We start from the raw sequence: 16,634 nt of genomic DNA, 5'->3' as shown, positions 1-16,634 counted from the left end.
CGGGAGACGCCTCTCAGCGGCTGGGCCACCTGGAACGGCCGCTATCTAGCTGGAGACCGCGGCTTCCGAAGCCGACAAGGCCGCGCCGGTTTGGAGCTCCCAGGCTCCCGATGTTGAAATCGGCGCCGCCCGCTCCGCTCCGCAGACCCGCAGCCCGGAGGTGTTGAACACGGCGGTCTCAGCTCACCAGAGCTCCAGCGCGTCGATCCAGCGCGGCGACCCAGGCAAGGCATCGCCCGCTCCGCGATAGTGCTCCAGCGCTGTGCCGCCACCGAGGCCGAGGTGCTGGGCGGTCCCCGCCAGGAAACGGCGCTCCAAGCCCGCTGGTAGGCCACGAGGACGGGTCGACGGGCAGCCCGGAGAAAAAGCTGCCTCACCGACCAGGTAGGGACCTAGAAGTAAAATTAACCCCTACCCCCCACATTAAAAAGTCAATTTCTCCAACGGACAAAAAACAGGACTCACTAAAAACGTTTAAAAAAGCGAATTAAAACGGATGGCTGCTGGTTAGCAGCCGCTCCCCAAGATGGCTCCTCCCTGGAGAGAAGGAATTGACAACATTTCAACACTGCCAGGATCAAATAGCCTGCTAATACCGATAATATTAACTTCATTTATAGTTTGGCTGGCAGACAATAAACAGCATGGAATCACACACTAATATATAAATAATCACCTTCAAGACAGCAGAGGAAAAAGCTAAGGAGGCTGAAATAAAAAGTAAATAGATTTTTCAATGGTTTCAAGGATGCGCCTAGAATTAACAAGAAACAGGTCTCATCTCACTGCAGTAGGTTGGATTATTATTAGGCACTGGCTACTCAAGGTCTCAGATGTAATAATGCATCAAGAGTATAGAGCAAAGATCACAATCATTGCCTGCAGCTACACTGGGCAATTAGGAAGGCAAACAGCATGTTAGCTTTTATTGCAAGGAGATGGGAGTATAAGAACACCAGGCCATTAGGCTACTCTTAATCATTTGCAAAGTGAGTCATCAACAGGGCATCTGTTCAATGATACTTTATTACCACATGTACCTAGTTACAGTGAAATGTTTTGTTTTGCATGTAACCCAGTAAATTCATGTCCTCTCGTTCTCCGACGGCCCCTCTCGTTCTCCGACGGCTGCTTGCTGGTCCCTCCTTGTTCTAGCAGCGCGTGCCCCATCGACGCCAGTGATGGATGAGCTGGGCCTACTGGATGGCTTGGTCCCGCTCACTGGGAACAGTCCTGGCGCACTGCTCTCATCAGCACTGGTGCTCAGTTTGGTCTTTGCACAGTAATCTCATCATTCCTTGTCTTCATTCAAGCTGAGACATAGGTACAGTAAACCCTCGTTATAACAACCATAGAGGGAGGAATGGTGTCTATTATTGCCGATTGGCCACTATAACGGAGTTAGGTATTATCATTGTATAAGTATTAGACACTAACAACTTCAGTTGCTGGTTAATACACAAAATAATACAAAGTGCTGAAGTGACTCAGCTGCTCAAGCAGCATCTCAAGAGAAAATGGATAGGTAACATTTTGGGTTCAGTGTCTCGGTCTGGAATGGGCCCGGGAATCCAGGTGAGTTGACGGCCTCAGCCTGTTGGAGGCCAGGTGGGAGGCGAGGATCGGAGGATTGGTCCTGGCCCGCAGGGGGCCGGAGAACAGGTAACGGTTGGCAGTGGCGGCGAGCACAGCCTCGAAGCGGTTGAGGAAGCGGTGTGTGCCGACGGTGGAGGGAGAAGGTTCGGCCTGGAACCGGTGTGAGCCCGGGGTGGCCGGTAATGTGAGCGACAGGGAAGGCAGAGCGAGCCAGGCTTGGCGTTGGCAGCCATCGGTAGGTCTGCCTGCTATAATCCAGATCCATTCTGAAGAGTTTCCATTAAAGCGAGGGTTTACTGTTTGCAAGAAATAAAAGTGAAATAGGGCTCTTCCTCCTGCTTCATCTTCCTTAATGTCATGGCTGATCTTTTACCTCTGTACCACACCCCTGTACTAATCCCATTCGTCTTCATCAACTTCCACGTCCTAAATCTATCAGTTTGGGACATACTCAACAAATGAACCTCCACAGCCAACGTTGGGTAGAGAATGCCAAAGATTCATAGAAACATAGAAAATAGGTGCAGGAGGAGGCCATTCGGCCCTTCGAGCCAGCACCAAGCATTAGCATTGGGTGAAAAAAATTACTTCTCATTCAAGTCCTGTATAGAAACTCCTTATTTAAGAGACAATGAGCCCTGAATCCTGACATCCAAGCCTCAAGGGAAGCATAACCCCCGTAGATGGTCTTTAAGTTTTCAATCAGATCACATCTCCTTCACTTAAAGCACAAAATAATATCACCTCAATCTGCTTAATCCCACCCTCATAGGACAGTCCACCCAAGAGTCAATTTGGGCAACATTTCCCACTACCATAAATATTTGCTCAGACTTAGAAATTAGAGATACAGCACGGAAACAGGCCCTTCGGCCCACCGAGTCCGTGCCGACCAGCGATCCCCGCACATTAACACTACCCTACACACACTAGGGACAATTTACACATACACCAAGCCAATTAACCTACATACCTGTACGTCTTTGGAGTGTGGGAGGAAACCGAAGATCTTGGAGAAAAACCCACGCGGGACGTCACGAGGAGAACGTACACACTCCATACAGACAGCACCCGTAGTCGGGATTGAACCAGGGTCTCCGGCACCGCAAGTGTTGCAAGGCAGCAACTCTACCGCTGTGCCACCGTGCCGCCCCAGACTTGTGCACAATATTTCAGATGTATTCTTACTGGAGCTATAAATAATAACTCTTGTGTTGAAATCTTCTTGCAATAAAGACAGCTTACAGTTTGCAATTCTAACTTCTTCCTGCACCTGACCTTATCTTCCACTAAATGTTGTACCCTTTATCCTTTTCTGTACCCCATGGACAACTTGATTGTAATCATACATAGTCTTTTCTTTGACTGGATAGCATGCAGCAAAAAGCTTTTCACTGTACCTCGGTACACGTCTCAGTATTAAACTAAACTAGTGTAAATGGGGTCAAGGGTGGGTTGTGGTGTGTGTGATGGACTGGGCTACAACCACAGCTCTCTGCAATTTCTTACAGTCTTGGGCAGAGCTGTTCCCATACTGAGCTTTGATGCAACGTGACAGAATGCTTTCCAAGGATCGTCTACAGAAGTTTGTAAGTCACCATTCACCAGTAGCTGGCTGGAAGAGTGCAGCCTGCATTCTGCATATATGTCCCTTTGTGGGGTGGCTCGCAATGTTGCAGCTGTGAGATTACATGCCAGTCACGATGTAATCTTGCAAAAGATCCATAGAACAGCAGGCCCTGAAACAAACCCATGTGTTGTTACATAGAACCCCAACAAGAAGTACTACATTAGAAAATTGCAATACTCTGGGGTCTTCTAAAATTGTTAAAATGCTGTGTTAATGTCAATGAATACAATATATGATTTATTTTTTAAGGCTTGGAAGTAACAGCACAGTGTGTGTGTGAGTTTCTTCACCAAACTGAGTGTTGCTCTTCAGGGAGGAAGTGTACCACCACTTTCTCAAGGGCAATGAGGAACAAGCAATGTGTGCCTTTCTTGCCAGCAACACCTGCGGCCATGGTGGCGCAGCGGTAGAGTTGCTGCCTTACAGCACTTGCAGCACCGGAGACCCAGGTTCGTTCCCGACTATGGGTGCTGTCTGCAGGGAGTTTGTACGTTCTCCCCTTGACCGCATGGGTTTTCTCCGAGATCTTCGGTTTCCTCCCGCACTCCAATGGCGTACAGGTATGTAGTGCGTGTACGACAGTGTTAATGTGATGGGATCGCTGGTCGGTAATGACTCGGTGGGCCGAAGGGCCTGTTTCCGTGCTGTATCTCTAAACTAAACTAAACTCCCATAACTTATGAAGAAAAAATAACAATAAAAAGTGCTGTTGCGAAAGACTTGGCGTGATCGCACTGTTCTGCACATAGCTTTTAGTCTCTAATGAAGGATACAATTGCCTTAAAGAGATTTAAGGGCCTGTTCCTCTTCGCGATTTTTTCGGCGACTGTCGGCATAATTGACTTACGTATCAGGTCACCGAAAAAAGTCGCGGCGTGATGCGGCGTAACGCGGCATGATGACGTATTAACGCGCGGTGTTTCCTCAAGAGTCGCTACATTTTATTTGTCGCCGTTGGATTTTGAAATGTTCAAAATCTTTCGGCGACCCTGATACGTCAGGCAATGACGCCGGCAGTCGCCGAAAAAAATCGGCAAGTGGGACAGGCCCTTAATTGATATCTGGGATATCCCATGAGATGAAATTGAGTAGGATTAGTTTATATTCTCATGTTTAGAAGAATAGGAGATTATATTTGTTGACCATATAATATAGTTTAATTTAGTTTAGTTTGTTGTCACGTGTACTGAGGTACAGGAAAAGCTTTTGTTGCATGCTAACCAATCAGCAGAATGACAAAACAGGATTACAATCAAGCCATTTACAGTGTATAGATACATGATAAGGGAATAAGGTTTAGTGCAAGGTAAAGCCAGCAAGGTCCGATAGCCTAAGGGTCACCAATGAGGTAGATAGTAGTTCAGCACCCTGGCTACTACATCCTCTCCCCTCCCCCATCAGGCAAAAGGTATAGAAGTAAGTGTGAAAACGAACACCACCAGATTCAGGGATAGTTTCTTCCCAGCTGTTATTAGGCAACTGAATCATCCTACCACATCCTACCACAACCAGAGATGTAGAATGTACATCATGGCACCAGGCAGCTCAGTCTAACCTCTTCACATTATTGAATTCGAACAGCATCAATGAAGGCCTTTCAACCCATCAAACCCATGCTAACTCAAAGTACAGTATTCCCAAGTCTTCTTGTCCCATAGCTCCTCAAATTCTATTCACTATCCATGACCCTTTTAGTTTAGTTTAGAGATGCAGCGAGGAAACAGGCCCTTTGGCCCACCGAGGTCACGCCAACCAACGATCATCCATACACTAGTTCTATTCTACAAGCGAGAGATCATTTACAGAGCCAATTAACCTACAATCCTGCACGTCTTTGGAAGAAAACCCACGCGGCAACACGAGGAACGTACAAACTCCGTACAGATGGCATCTGTCATTAGGATCAAACCCGGGTCCCTGGCGCTGCAAGGCTGTAACGCAACGGCTGCGCCACTGTGCCACCCACTTGTATAAACCACTTGTTTTGTTTTCAGCATCCTTGCCCTATTGCTACTGGGACCATTCTGTCTTCGCACCAGAAGGCAAAGTCCCAACACTTCACACTTAAGTACAACTCTTAAATCATCCTCTTATTTATTCTGATGTTGACAGGCTTGCTTAAGGTCGTTGCCTGAATGCCAAGGATATTGCAATCATGTTACACCAGGAACTCGTCATTGTTGGGAAAGATGAAATGTTACTTCTCAAGGGGCTAATTACATTGCTGGTTTGAGAATTATGAAATGTTAGCAAGTGTTTGCTTTCCTGTAATCTTGTACAACAGTATAAACAACTAGAGAAGCTCGGCAAACTGGGCATATCCCACAACCCCTGTATGTCTCACTGTCTTTATGTTCCTTTCTTTGCATTCTCTTAATCTAATGGCACCAATTTCATAAATTCATAAGTCATAGGAGCAGGATTAGGCCATTTGGCCTATTGTGTCTACTCCACCATTCAATCGTGGCTGATCTATCTTTCCCTCTCAACCCCATTCTCCTGCCTCCCGCCCCCGTAACCCTCGACAACCTTACTGACCCATAATCTGTGAATCTCCCAATGACTTGACCTCCACAGACATCTGTGGCAATGAATTCCACAGATTCATCACCCTCTGGCTAAAATTCCTCCTCATCTTCTTTCTAAAGGAATGTCCTGTTTGCCTGAGTTTATTTTTGTTCTTTTTTTTTTCTCTTTCTCTCTAACAACCCCCATAAATCCATTGACCAGATGACCGTGACAACCTGCTCCTACAGAGCCTTTCAGTGATATTCCCTTTGTCCTATCCATCTCCCTCCGCCAATCTCTGCAACTTAAAACTAAATCATTTTCCCTCTATCAAAGCTTTGAAGAATATAGAACATAGAACAGTACAGAACAGGAACGGGCCCTTCGGCCCACAATATCCATGCCAAACATAACGCCAAGTTTAACTAATCTCTGTCTGCATGTTATTCACATTCCTCCTACCCCTATATATGCATCTGCTTATCCAAGAGCCTCTTAAAGGCACTACCATATCTGCTTCCACCACCACCACCTCTGGCAGCACGTACAAAGCACCTGCCACCCTCCGTACATCACCTTAAAACCTTGTCCCTCTCACTTTATAGCCATTTCTTGTGGACTTTGATATTTCCACACCAGGGAAAAGGTTCCGACTATCTACCTTCTCAGAATTTTATATACTTCTATCGTCTTTCCTCAGCCTCTGACACTCCACAGAAAATAAACCAATCCAAGTTTGTTGAAGTTTCAACTCTGTCTCTCCTTCCGCAGATGCTGCCTGACTGAATGTTTTCAGTATTTTCTGTTTTTATTTCAGTATCTGCAGTATTTTAATTTTTAAGTGGTTATCAATACCTACTGGATGATTAATGAATGCCTTGGAAATAATTACAAAGTACAAATACTCCATTTGTAATATTGCTGGGTTTAGAGGGGTAGACAGGCAGTTGGGACTAGTGTAGATGGGGCATGTGTAGATGGGGCTTGTACTCGCTAGAATTTAGAAGATTGAGGGGGATCTTATAGAAACGTACAAAATTCTTAAGGGGTTGGACAGGCTAGATCCAGGAAGATTGTTCCCGATGTTGGGGAAGTCCAGAACAAGGGGTCACAGTTTAAGGATAAGGGGGAAATCTTTTAGGACCGAGATGAGAAAAACATTTTTCACACAGAGAGTGGTGAATCTCTGGAATTCTCTGCCACAGATGGTAGTTGAGGCCAGTTCATTGGCTATATTTAAGAGGGAGTTAGATGTGGCCCTTGTGTCTAAAGGGATCAGGGGGTATGGAGAGAAGGCAGGTACAGGATACTGAGTTGGATGATCAGCCATGATCATATTGAATGGCGGTGCAGGCGCGAAGGGCCGAATGGCCTACTCCTGCACCTAATTTCTATGTTTCTATGTTGGCCGGTGTGGGCAAGTTGGGCCGAAGGACCTGTTTCCGCTGTATGACATCATGACTCTGCAGAGATGGGGCAAGGAGGGTATTTGTTTGACAAATAGTATTAATCCATGTATAGGAAATCCATGTAATAAATCAATATTCATACCACTGGGTTGTAAGATGCCCAAGTGAAATATCTCTAGTTAAACCCTATTATATATTTGATGCACATTACGCTTAAACTGGCTCTCTAACGGCAAATTCTAACATGCATGGGACAACTTTTATCTTCAAATCTCTTTGTACAGGCAAGGGACAGACAGTTGGGGCAGGGTGAAGTCATTATCAGGCAGTTGAAAACAAAGGCAATACCATAAATATCAGCGAAAGACTCATGGACGAAATCCAAATCAAACAAAAAACATGGCGGTCGATTTCCCTGGTACTGCATCGAGCCGCGTTAGACTTCAAGGCACGGCAAATACAGGAAAACTGAATGGGGTGGGACTCACAATAGTGAAGGAACCCACCCAGTTTTCTGACCCAGAAGGACTTCCTTAAAGCTGTGCGCTCTTCCACCCAGCACTTTTCCTGTGCACTTTTACAATGCTCAGGTCAAACAACACACCCAGGCTTAGGCGCAAGTAAGTGGCCCATTAAAAATAGCTTAAAATAACCCAGTACCACATTTAGAGTAGCTGGAATACCAGCCGTTCATTCCCATTGAATACCGAAGCAAAGTTATGCAATACGTAAAACAAACACTTGCAGTCCTAACTGTGGGAAGAAGGCCAATGTGCAGTGACTTCATGTCTGCCGTAAACAAACAATTAGGCTCAAGTTCAAGAAGATGCCCGGAACATTTGCTGGATCTCCCGGTTGGTTGCTAACCATTTTAACTCCACCTCCCATATCTGACCTTTCTGTTCTGGGCATCCATTGCCAGGGTGAGGCCACTTACAAACTGGAAGAACAGTGCCTCCTATTCCACTTGGGTAGCTTACAACCTAACAATATGAACACTGAATGCTCCAATTTACAATTTTATCAAAGCCAATTAACCTGCAAACCTGTTTGTCGTTGGAGTGTGGGAATAAAATGGAGCACCCGGAGAAAAACCATGCAGTCACGGAGAGAATGTAAAAACTCCGTACAGACAGCTCCTGTAGTCAGGGTTGAACTCTTTTTTTTAATTTATAATTTATTAGAAGTAAGTACAATACAGTGGTGCCTTTTTACAGGTGCCTAATGTATGTTAACAGAATACATTCTCTGTACAACTTCATTTTTTATTTTTTAAAGAGAGAAATAAGAAGAAAAAAGGGGTAGATAATAAAGAATAAGGAAAAGTGTAGTGTGTGTAGATAAAAAAGGAGAAGAAATAGTGAGGGAAAGAAATAAACGAGAAAAGAGAGCAGGAGGGAGATGATCAAATAGATGCATGGAGATGCGTTTTTATATTGTTGATCATCTTTCACCCAGACCTGAAACATTTAATTTTTACAATACTGTTGCACCACATGAATCCAAGAAATCAATAAATGGAGACCGACTCGTTAAGAATTGGTCTTGTTTATCTATTAGGAGGAGTCTCATTTCTTCCAGGTGTGCTGTGTCCAACATATTACTAATCCACATTTTAAGCGTTGGTATAGTAGCATCTTTCCAAAATTTAAGTATGAGTTTTTTTGCTGTTATTAACCCATAATTAAAAAATAAGTTTTGGGATGTGTTTCATTTGTTCCCGTCTCCCATTACTCCAAATAGAATCTTTTCAGTATTAGGCTCCGATTTTATCTTAAATAGCTTCGTGAATATATCAAAAATATCACACCAAAATGTATGAGGGTTGAACTCTGCCGCTGTAAAGGGCCTGTCCCACTTGGCCGTCATTTGCGCCTCATTTACGCGTCATATGTAAAATAGGTCGCGCGTCGTTACGCGCAACATCGCGCGCAAATCTCGCATCATCATGTCGTCTGGTTCGCGTGACATCATTAGAATACCCTGCGGCGCGCGGCGACACATGGTTACGCACGATGACTTAACCATTCGTCACCACGCGATACATGTGAGACGTCGGGACGCCAGCGTGCGACTCCAATGCATCAGCGTGCGTACCCAATGCATCAGCATGCCTACGCGATACGTCACGCAGGTGGCGCGCGAGGATTTCGTACAGCCAGAAATCCTGAAGCGTCGCGCGCAACTCCACACCTCTTCATGCGCCCATCCCGCGCTACCCACATGATACCCGTGCGTCACAATGCGACAACCACATTTTTGGAGGTTGCGTAAATGGCACGCAAATGACGGCCAAGTGGGACAAGCCCTTAAGACTCTACTGCTGCGCCACTGTGCCACTGCGCCACTGTGCCACTGGGCCACATCAAAGGGAGGAGTTGATGACAATGCAGGGAGGATAAAATGGGTTAGGTGAGGATTAGTGCAAAAATGAGCACTTGATGGTCAGTATGGACATGATGGGCAGAAAGGCCTGTTTTCATGCTGCATTTTTCCATGACTGTGAGACAAAGGCACGGCATCATTCAGTTCATCTTTAGCATCAACTGGACGTATCCATTGATTGCTCCCCTTCCCCCTCCCATTCCACATAGACTCCTTCCTCTAGCTTCACAATTTGCATCTTTTTATCCTTGACTCTGACTTTAACTGATCTTAATCCTTATCCGATCTTCAGAAGAAGCAGCAGGATTGTCTCCTTCATGTGTATACAAGGTGCCAACTGGTTTGCTTCTGAAGTATAAATCACAAATTGAACAAACCTTCAGTGAGGCATTGCTCCTTTGATATTGTCAAACATGCCAAGGAGAGAATGCAGAAAAATAAATTGTCAATCGGCTGAAAGAGGAGGCACTGGAACAGGGCTTTAGGACTTGGTCAGGGGGTAGGTTTTAAAGAGCAACGTACAGATGGCGATTGCCAAGGCAGGTGAAGACATGACCTGCAATGGAGGGTATCAGCTGACTGTTCTCAACACAAAGGTGAGAATTTTAAACATGAATTTAAAAGCCCAGAAGCTGGTGGTGAATGTCAGTAAAAGCAGGCAATTGAACAAAAAGATTGGAGTGGCACAGTGGTGGAACAGCTAGTGGAGCCACTAGCCAACAATGCCAGAGACCCGGGTTTGAAGATAGACACAAAGTGCTGGAGTAACTCAGCGGGTCAGGCAGCATCTCTGAAGAAAAAGGATGGGCGACGTTTCGGGTCGGGACTGAAGGTCAGGACATTAACCCTGTCTGAAGATGGGTCCCAACCCAAAACATCACCCATCCTTTTTCTCCAAAGATGCTACCTGACCCGCTGAGTTACTCCAGCACTTTGTATTTATCTGTAGTATATACCGGCCTCTGCAGTTCCTTTCTACACACAATCTGGACTGTACCAGGGTTGTTTGATCTCCTTGTGAACCCGTGGGATTCCTCCCACATCCTAAAGACTTGTGGGTTTGTTAGTTAATTGTAAATTGCTTCCAGTGAGTAGGGGGTAGATGAGAAAGAGGGATTACCATAGAATGGGTGATTGAGTGTTAATATGGACTTGGTGGGCTGAAGGGCCTGTTTCTATTTGTATCTCTAAACTCCATCAGGGTTATGGCTGAAAGTCTTAAAGATCACACCACATTTGAGCAAATAATTTATTCTCAAGCTTTTAATAAACAATCTGCCCTGGAAAACCCACCAGCATCCGCAGAGGTGCATCATCCCTTCACCCTGTAGCATGTTTTGGGCCTGTTGTGGTATTGGGAGACAAAGACCATTGGAGGTTGTGAGATTGACCAGATCACCGAGGACGGAGCATCCACTGGCTGGCCCACTGCCGACTCTGAACACGGCGTCGAAGGGACCCGCGCTGCCGAGCGAGAGGTGGGACCCGCGAGCAACCATTGAGAGCGAGGGGACCGTCGGAGGAGGGTTGTTGGAGGGCGAGGAGGGCCATCAGACAACCAGCCGCTGGGAATAAAGCTCTCAGGCATTGATTAGCGTTTTATAGGCAGATGAGATAGAGCCATTGAGCCTGGAAACAGGCCCCTCAGCCCAACACCTATGCTTTTGTTTTAGTATTTAGTTATAGTGATACAGCATGAAAATAGGCCTTTCGGCCCATCAAGTCCATGCCAACATTCACTTGTTCTATCCTGCAAGCTAGGGACAATTTATGTCTAGAGACACTGTGTGTGTGTGTCTACCTGATATCTATTCCTCTCTTGATCTTATGCCCCTGTCCCACTTAGGAAACCTTCAGGTGACCTTGCCCGCGACCCAAGGTTTCCACGAGGCCGCCGGAGGTTTTGGTCACTCTCCCTAATGGTCGAATGTGGTTCCCGCGTGGTCGAGGCTTCTTCTAGGTTCCTTCGATTAATTCAACATTATCAAAACCGGCCTCCATTAAAAATAGGTTGCCGTTTGGTCGAAGCCAGTGGAGTGGGGTCGCTATTTACTTACAGGCAGTCGAAGTCCATCTCCTTCGCTGACCTGCCATTTTGATTGGCTCATTGGAGTTTCACAACCTAGAAGACCCACCGGAAGGTAAAACGCCTGCTAACTTTATTAAACTTCTTAAAACTGTCTCCACTACTTCTCCCCCAACCCCCCTTCTCTCTCCCCTTGCGCTCTCTAAAGGACTTACCGTGCTCTGTGGCAGCCGTTTACCTTCCTCTTCATCGCGCAGACAGCGCTCCTCCGCTGTCCCTGGCCCCCACCTTTGCGATGTGTTTTGTGTGTGTGTGTGTGTGTGTGTGTGTGTGTGTGTGTGTGTGGTCGGTAGCAAGGATCCTATAGGATCTTTGGTCAGTAGATGCAGCTCACGCTTCGGTCGATCCAGCTCGAGGCTTCCCAGGCGAGTGACCAAAACCTCCGGCGACCTCATGGAAACCTTGGGTAGCAGGCAAGGTCACCAGAGGTTTCCGTCAAGTTCCCTAAGTGGGACAGGGGCATTACACAACTCTAGAAGATCTCCCCTCATCCTCCTGCACTCCAAGGAATAGAATCCTAGCCAGCTCAACCCCACCCTATAGCTCAGCCCCTCGCGTCCTGGCAGCATCCTCGTAAATCTTCACTGCACCCTATCCAGCTATCTTTGGTATAAACCAACTTTTGCAGGTTTTCGTTTGTACAGAAGTCCAGTCAGATGCATAGGTGTGAAGAGCCCAGACTAATTTTCTAAGTAATACAATATGACCTATTCAGGAAAAAGCACATTTTCAATCATATCACAGTATGCATAGTTGTGATATTAAATTTCTAGCACTTATGTTTTATACAATAAAATATCATAAACCTTACTATGAGCTATGTTGAAAGTTTTACTTGAATTTGCCCAGCAGGTCCCTAGAGAGAGATGGGACTGATAAAGTTGCTGATAATAAATCAGATTCCTAAATCTTGCAAGACGAGTCTCCTCTTTGCTGAATTGTTGCTTGTTGTTTCATATCTTATCCTGTAACTCAATTGGACACAGCCCAGACCATCACACAAACCAACCTCCTTTCCATTGACCACCAGCTACACTTCATGCTGCCTCGGCAAGGCCAGCGGTTAATCAAGGACCAGTCTCACCCCGGTCACTCCCACTTCTCCCATCTCCGATCAGGCAAGAGGTACAGAACTATGAAAACACAAACCTCCAGATTCAGGGACAGTTTCTTCCTTGCTGTTATCAGGCAACTGAATGGTCCTCTCATCAGCTAGAATACTGATTTCCTCCCCAGCTACCTCACTGAAGACTTTTAAAGTATCTTTAATTGGACTTCATCTGACTTTATCTTGCATCACGTGTTGTAACTTAATCTTTAATCTGTGCACTGTCAATGGCTTGATTATAATCATGTATATTCATTTCTTTGACTGGATAGCACGCAAACTAAAGTATTTACTGCAAACGTGACAATAATAAACTAAGCTAAAACATCTACTTGTGAGCCTATATTGAAAGGTTCCACAGGTGCATTTGACCCACAGAGTATTTCCAGCAAATTCTGCATTAATCATCCATCAAGTGGCCCTTCAGTTAGATTATTTCCATTAACATTCCACCATGTTATTTATCTATTTATCTAAGAGGAATTGCCTCAAAAAGGCAGCCAGCATCATCTCGGATCCACCCCATCCTGGCCACACTCTCACCTCAAGTAAAGAAGGGAAAAAGGTATAGGAGTCTGAAAACTGTAACGTCCAGATTCAGGAACAGTTTCTTCCCAACAACCATCAGGCTATTAAACACTACAAACTCCAACTAAACTACAAGCTTTGTTTTAGTTTTGCTGTCTTGGGTTTTCTATTTATTGAACTTAATTGTTTTGTTTGTTTATGGTGTTATCTATTGAATACTGTACTTACAAACCTGTTGTGTTGCTGTGAATAAAAATTGTATGACAAAACTCTCTTGACTATTTGCACAAATGATTTGTGGACATTGCTGATACACCTTCTGGTGCATTTTGTGAACAATGTAAAAGGTGCAAGAAGGAAATACATCCAACAATCTCCTGTCTTAGAGGTAAATGAGAGTGTGAGAGAGAGAGAGAGAGAGAGAGAGAGAGAGAGAGATCTTTAAACCAGCAAAAAAGACAAATCAGGTGACTGTCAACCCAGAGAACGTTATTTCAATAATTAGCTTCTGCTGGACCTCTGCACCTCAGTGTAGCGTCGTGGAATGTTAAATGATGAACCACCTACATAATGCAATTAGACTAACATGGACTCCACAAAGGACAATTGCAACAAAAATAATACAAACAGTGTGCATTGATTTAATATTTGTAATGTTAGTTCTCCCAAACAATAGTGAAGGGCAGAAGGACAAAAAGTTTGGTCAATGACAAATTTGAAGGAATGTTTTGAAACTGGGCAGAGAGGTAGAGAGATCGAGGGAGATAACTCCAGAACTGAAAGTGCGGTGAGAGAAGGATATAATGACACGGAAAGGTTTGTGATTGGAGTGCACAACTAGGAGAGGTGAGCTCATGGAGGGAAGGGAGTACATTCAATGTATTAAAGTCCTTTGTTAACTGATTGTGCAAACTTTAATTAGGTGACCATGGATATTCTTTATCTGATGCACAAAGTTAGTGAACCCTCGTTATAATGGACCATGGGAAGGGGGGGGGGGGAATTATGTCCCTTATTGCTGATTGTCTGCTATAAGAGGGTGGTTTTGGAAGGTCTGCGAAGGTCTTTAAGACCAGCGCTCATGGCAGAAATGGGAGAGAAAGTCATGTCCTCAGATTAAGCGTAGTTTAGAGATACTGTACAGTAACGGGCCTCTTGGCCCATTGAGTCCACAATGGCTATCGATCACACGTTCACATTAATGCTATGTCATCCTACTTTCCGACACACTAGATAGTCTCCTAACCCTCATAGGCCAATTAGGCAATAGACTTTAACCTTTAAGGGCCTGTCCCATTTGGGCGTCATTTACGTGACAGGCCGGTCGCGACTGTTGCGCGAAAATCGTCTAGCAGTGCGACAGTCGCACGCTAAGTGGTCTTGAGGGCCCTGCTTCTTTTGGGATCCATATGCGATGTTGTTCGTACTTAGTCCGATCTCCGTGGCAAGGATTTTCCCAGTGAAAAAAAATTCAAAACTACGTGCGCTTTATACCCGGGTGGTCAAGTGATGCGGCGCTCAAATGACGCGCAAATGGCGCGCCGATGGCGTACGGGCGGCACATGCTTACGGACGTTGACGCAGGGTGACACATAATAAATTAGCATAGGCAATGTTCGTGCGTCACCATGCATCACCACGCGCTACACGTACACCATCAGTACGTCAGCGTGCGCAAGGGATACGTCACGCAGGTGGCGTGCGAGGATTTTGAGCATTCCGAAATCCTGGGGTGCCGCGCATCATTGCATACACCACCACGCCTCACCACGGGCCATGCGCGCGTCACCACGCGCCAACCAATTTTTAGGATGTCACGTAAATGACGCGCAAATGACGCCCAAGTGGGACAGGCCCTTGAGAGATACAGCATGGAAACAGGCCCACTGAATCCGCACCAACCAGCGATCACCCTGTATATTAGCACTGTCCTACATACTAAGGACAATTTACAATTTTAACCAAAGCCATTTAACCTACAAACCTGTGTGTCTTTGGAGTGTGGGAGGAAACCAGAGCTCCCGGAGAAAACCCATGCAGTCACATTGAGAACGTACAAACTCCATACAGAGAGCACTCTTGATCAGGCTCGAACCCAGGTCTCTAGCGCTGTAAGGCAGCAACTCTACCGCTGCGCCACCGTGCCACCCTGTACTGGGAGTCATTTTACAGAAGCCAATTACCAGACCAACTAGAAGGTCTTTGCGCCGTGGGAGGAAACCGCAGCACCTTGGGGAGGTGCACATGGACACAAGGAGAGTTTGCAAACTCCACACAGACAGCACCCAAGGTCAGCATCAAACCTGGGTCGCTGGAGCTCCAAAGGCAGCGGCACTATCTGCTGCGCTGTGTTACTACCTATTGCCCCAAGACCAAATCAAATATACCAGAAGATTAAAACTAGAAATGTTCAACTTCTTCAGCATAGACATCTCAAGGCATGAAAGGAGGAATTGATTGAGGAAGTTGTGCGTACAGCGGGTGAGTGGTGATGGCATATCGAGCATAAGCAAGATATCGAGACATGCAGATTGCATTGTTGGATGCAAGGTTGTATATTGAAGCCCCCAGCACTGTCTCAGCGAGCATTTTGACTTTTTAGGCTCTAATAATGTTACGTAAATATATCATCAATTATTTTACATATAAAAAGGATATACTCAAATCTGTTCACGCCTGGCATATGTAAGTTGGATAACTTTAGATTCATTATTCATCTCCAGGTTGAACCTTTTATGGGAGACGATACATCGTGTACTATTCATGTAATCCATTCATTCTAAATGGTGTTGGAAATGTAAGGATATTTCAGAATATTTATGTAAACTACAAAAGAACAGCTAGTTCACATTAGTCCGGAAATCCATTTCCCCCGCAGCTCCATTCCCACCCTGTCCCTCCATCTACCCCATACACATTTAATGGAGGCACAGTCCATCAGAGACCTGGGCTCGATCCTGACCTCCAGTGCTGTCCATGTGGAGTTTGCACGTTCTCCCTGTGACCATGTGGGTTTCCTTCGGTGATCCGGTTTCCTCCCACATACCAAAGACGGCGAGTTTGTAGGTTAATTGCCCTCTAGTGCATAGGTAGCAGATGAGAAAGTGGGATAACATAGAACTAGTGTGATCGAGAGATCAATGGTCAGCGTGAACTCGGTGGGCTGGACGGCCTATTACCATGCTGTATCTCTAAACTAAGCAAACTACACTATGCACCAGTGATGGAGAGGAAGAGGTGTTTAGACTTGAATCAAGTACCTTGCTTGACTGGGTTTGTTCATGAGCCTTTGCTAATACCTCCCTAACACTAGCACACAGCATTTCTCTTTCTGAATTTCTCCCTGTATTCTACAGTGGCTCCCAGTACAAATACATTGGAGCC

The sequence above is a fragment of the Amblyraja radiata genome, chromosome 12 (genome assembly GCF_010909765.2).
Source record: "Amblyraja radiata isolate CabotCenter1 chromosome 12, sAmbRad1.1.pri, whole genome shotgun sequence".
In the NCBI taxonomy this organism is placed as follows: domain Eukaryota; kingdom Metazoa; phylum Chordata; class Chondrichthyes; order Rajiformes; family Rajidae; genus Amblyraja; species Amblyraja radiata.
The sequence above is the reverse complement of the archived record's forward strand: the minus strand, read 5'-3'. Positions refer to the sequence as shown.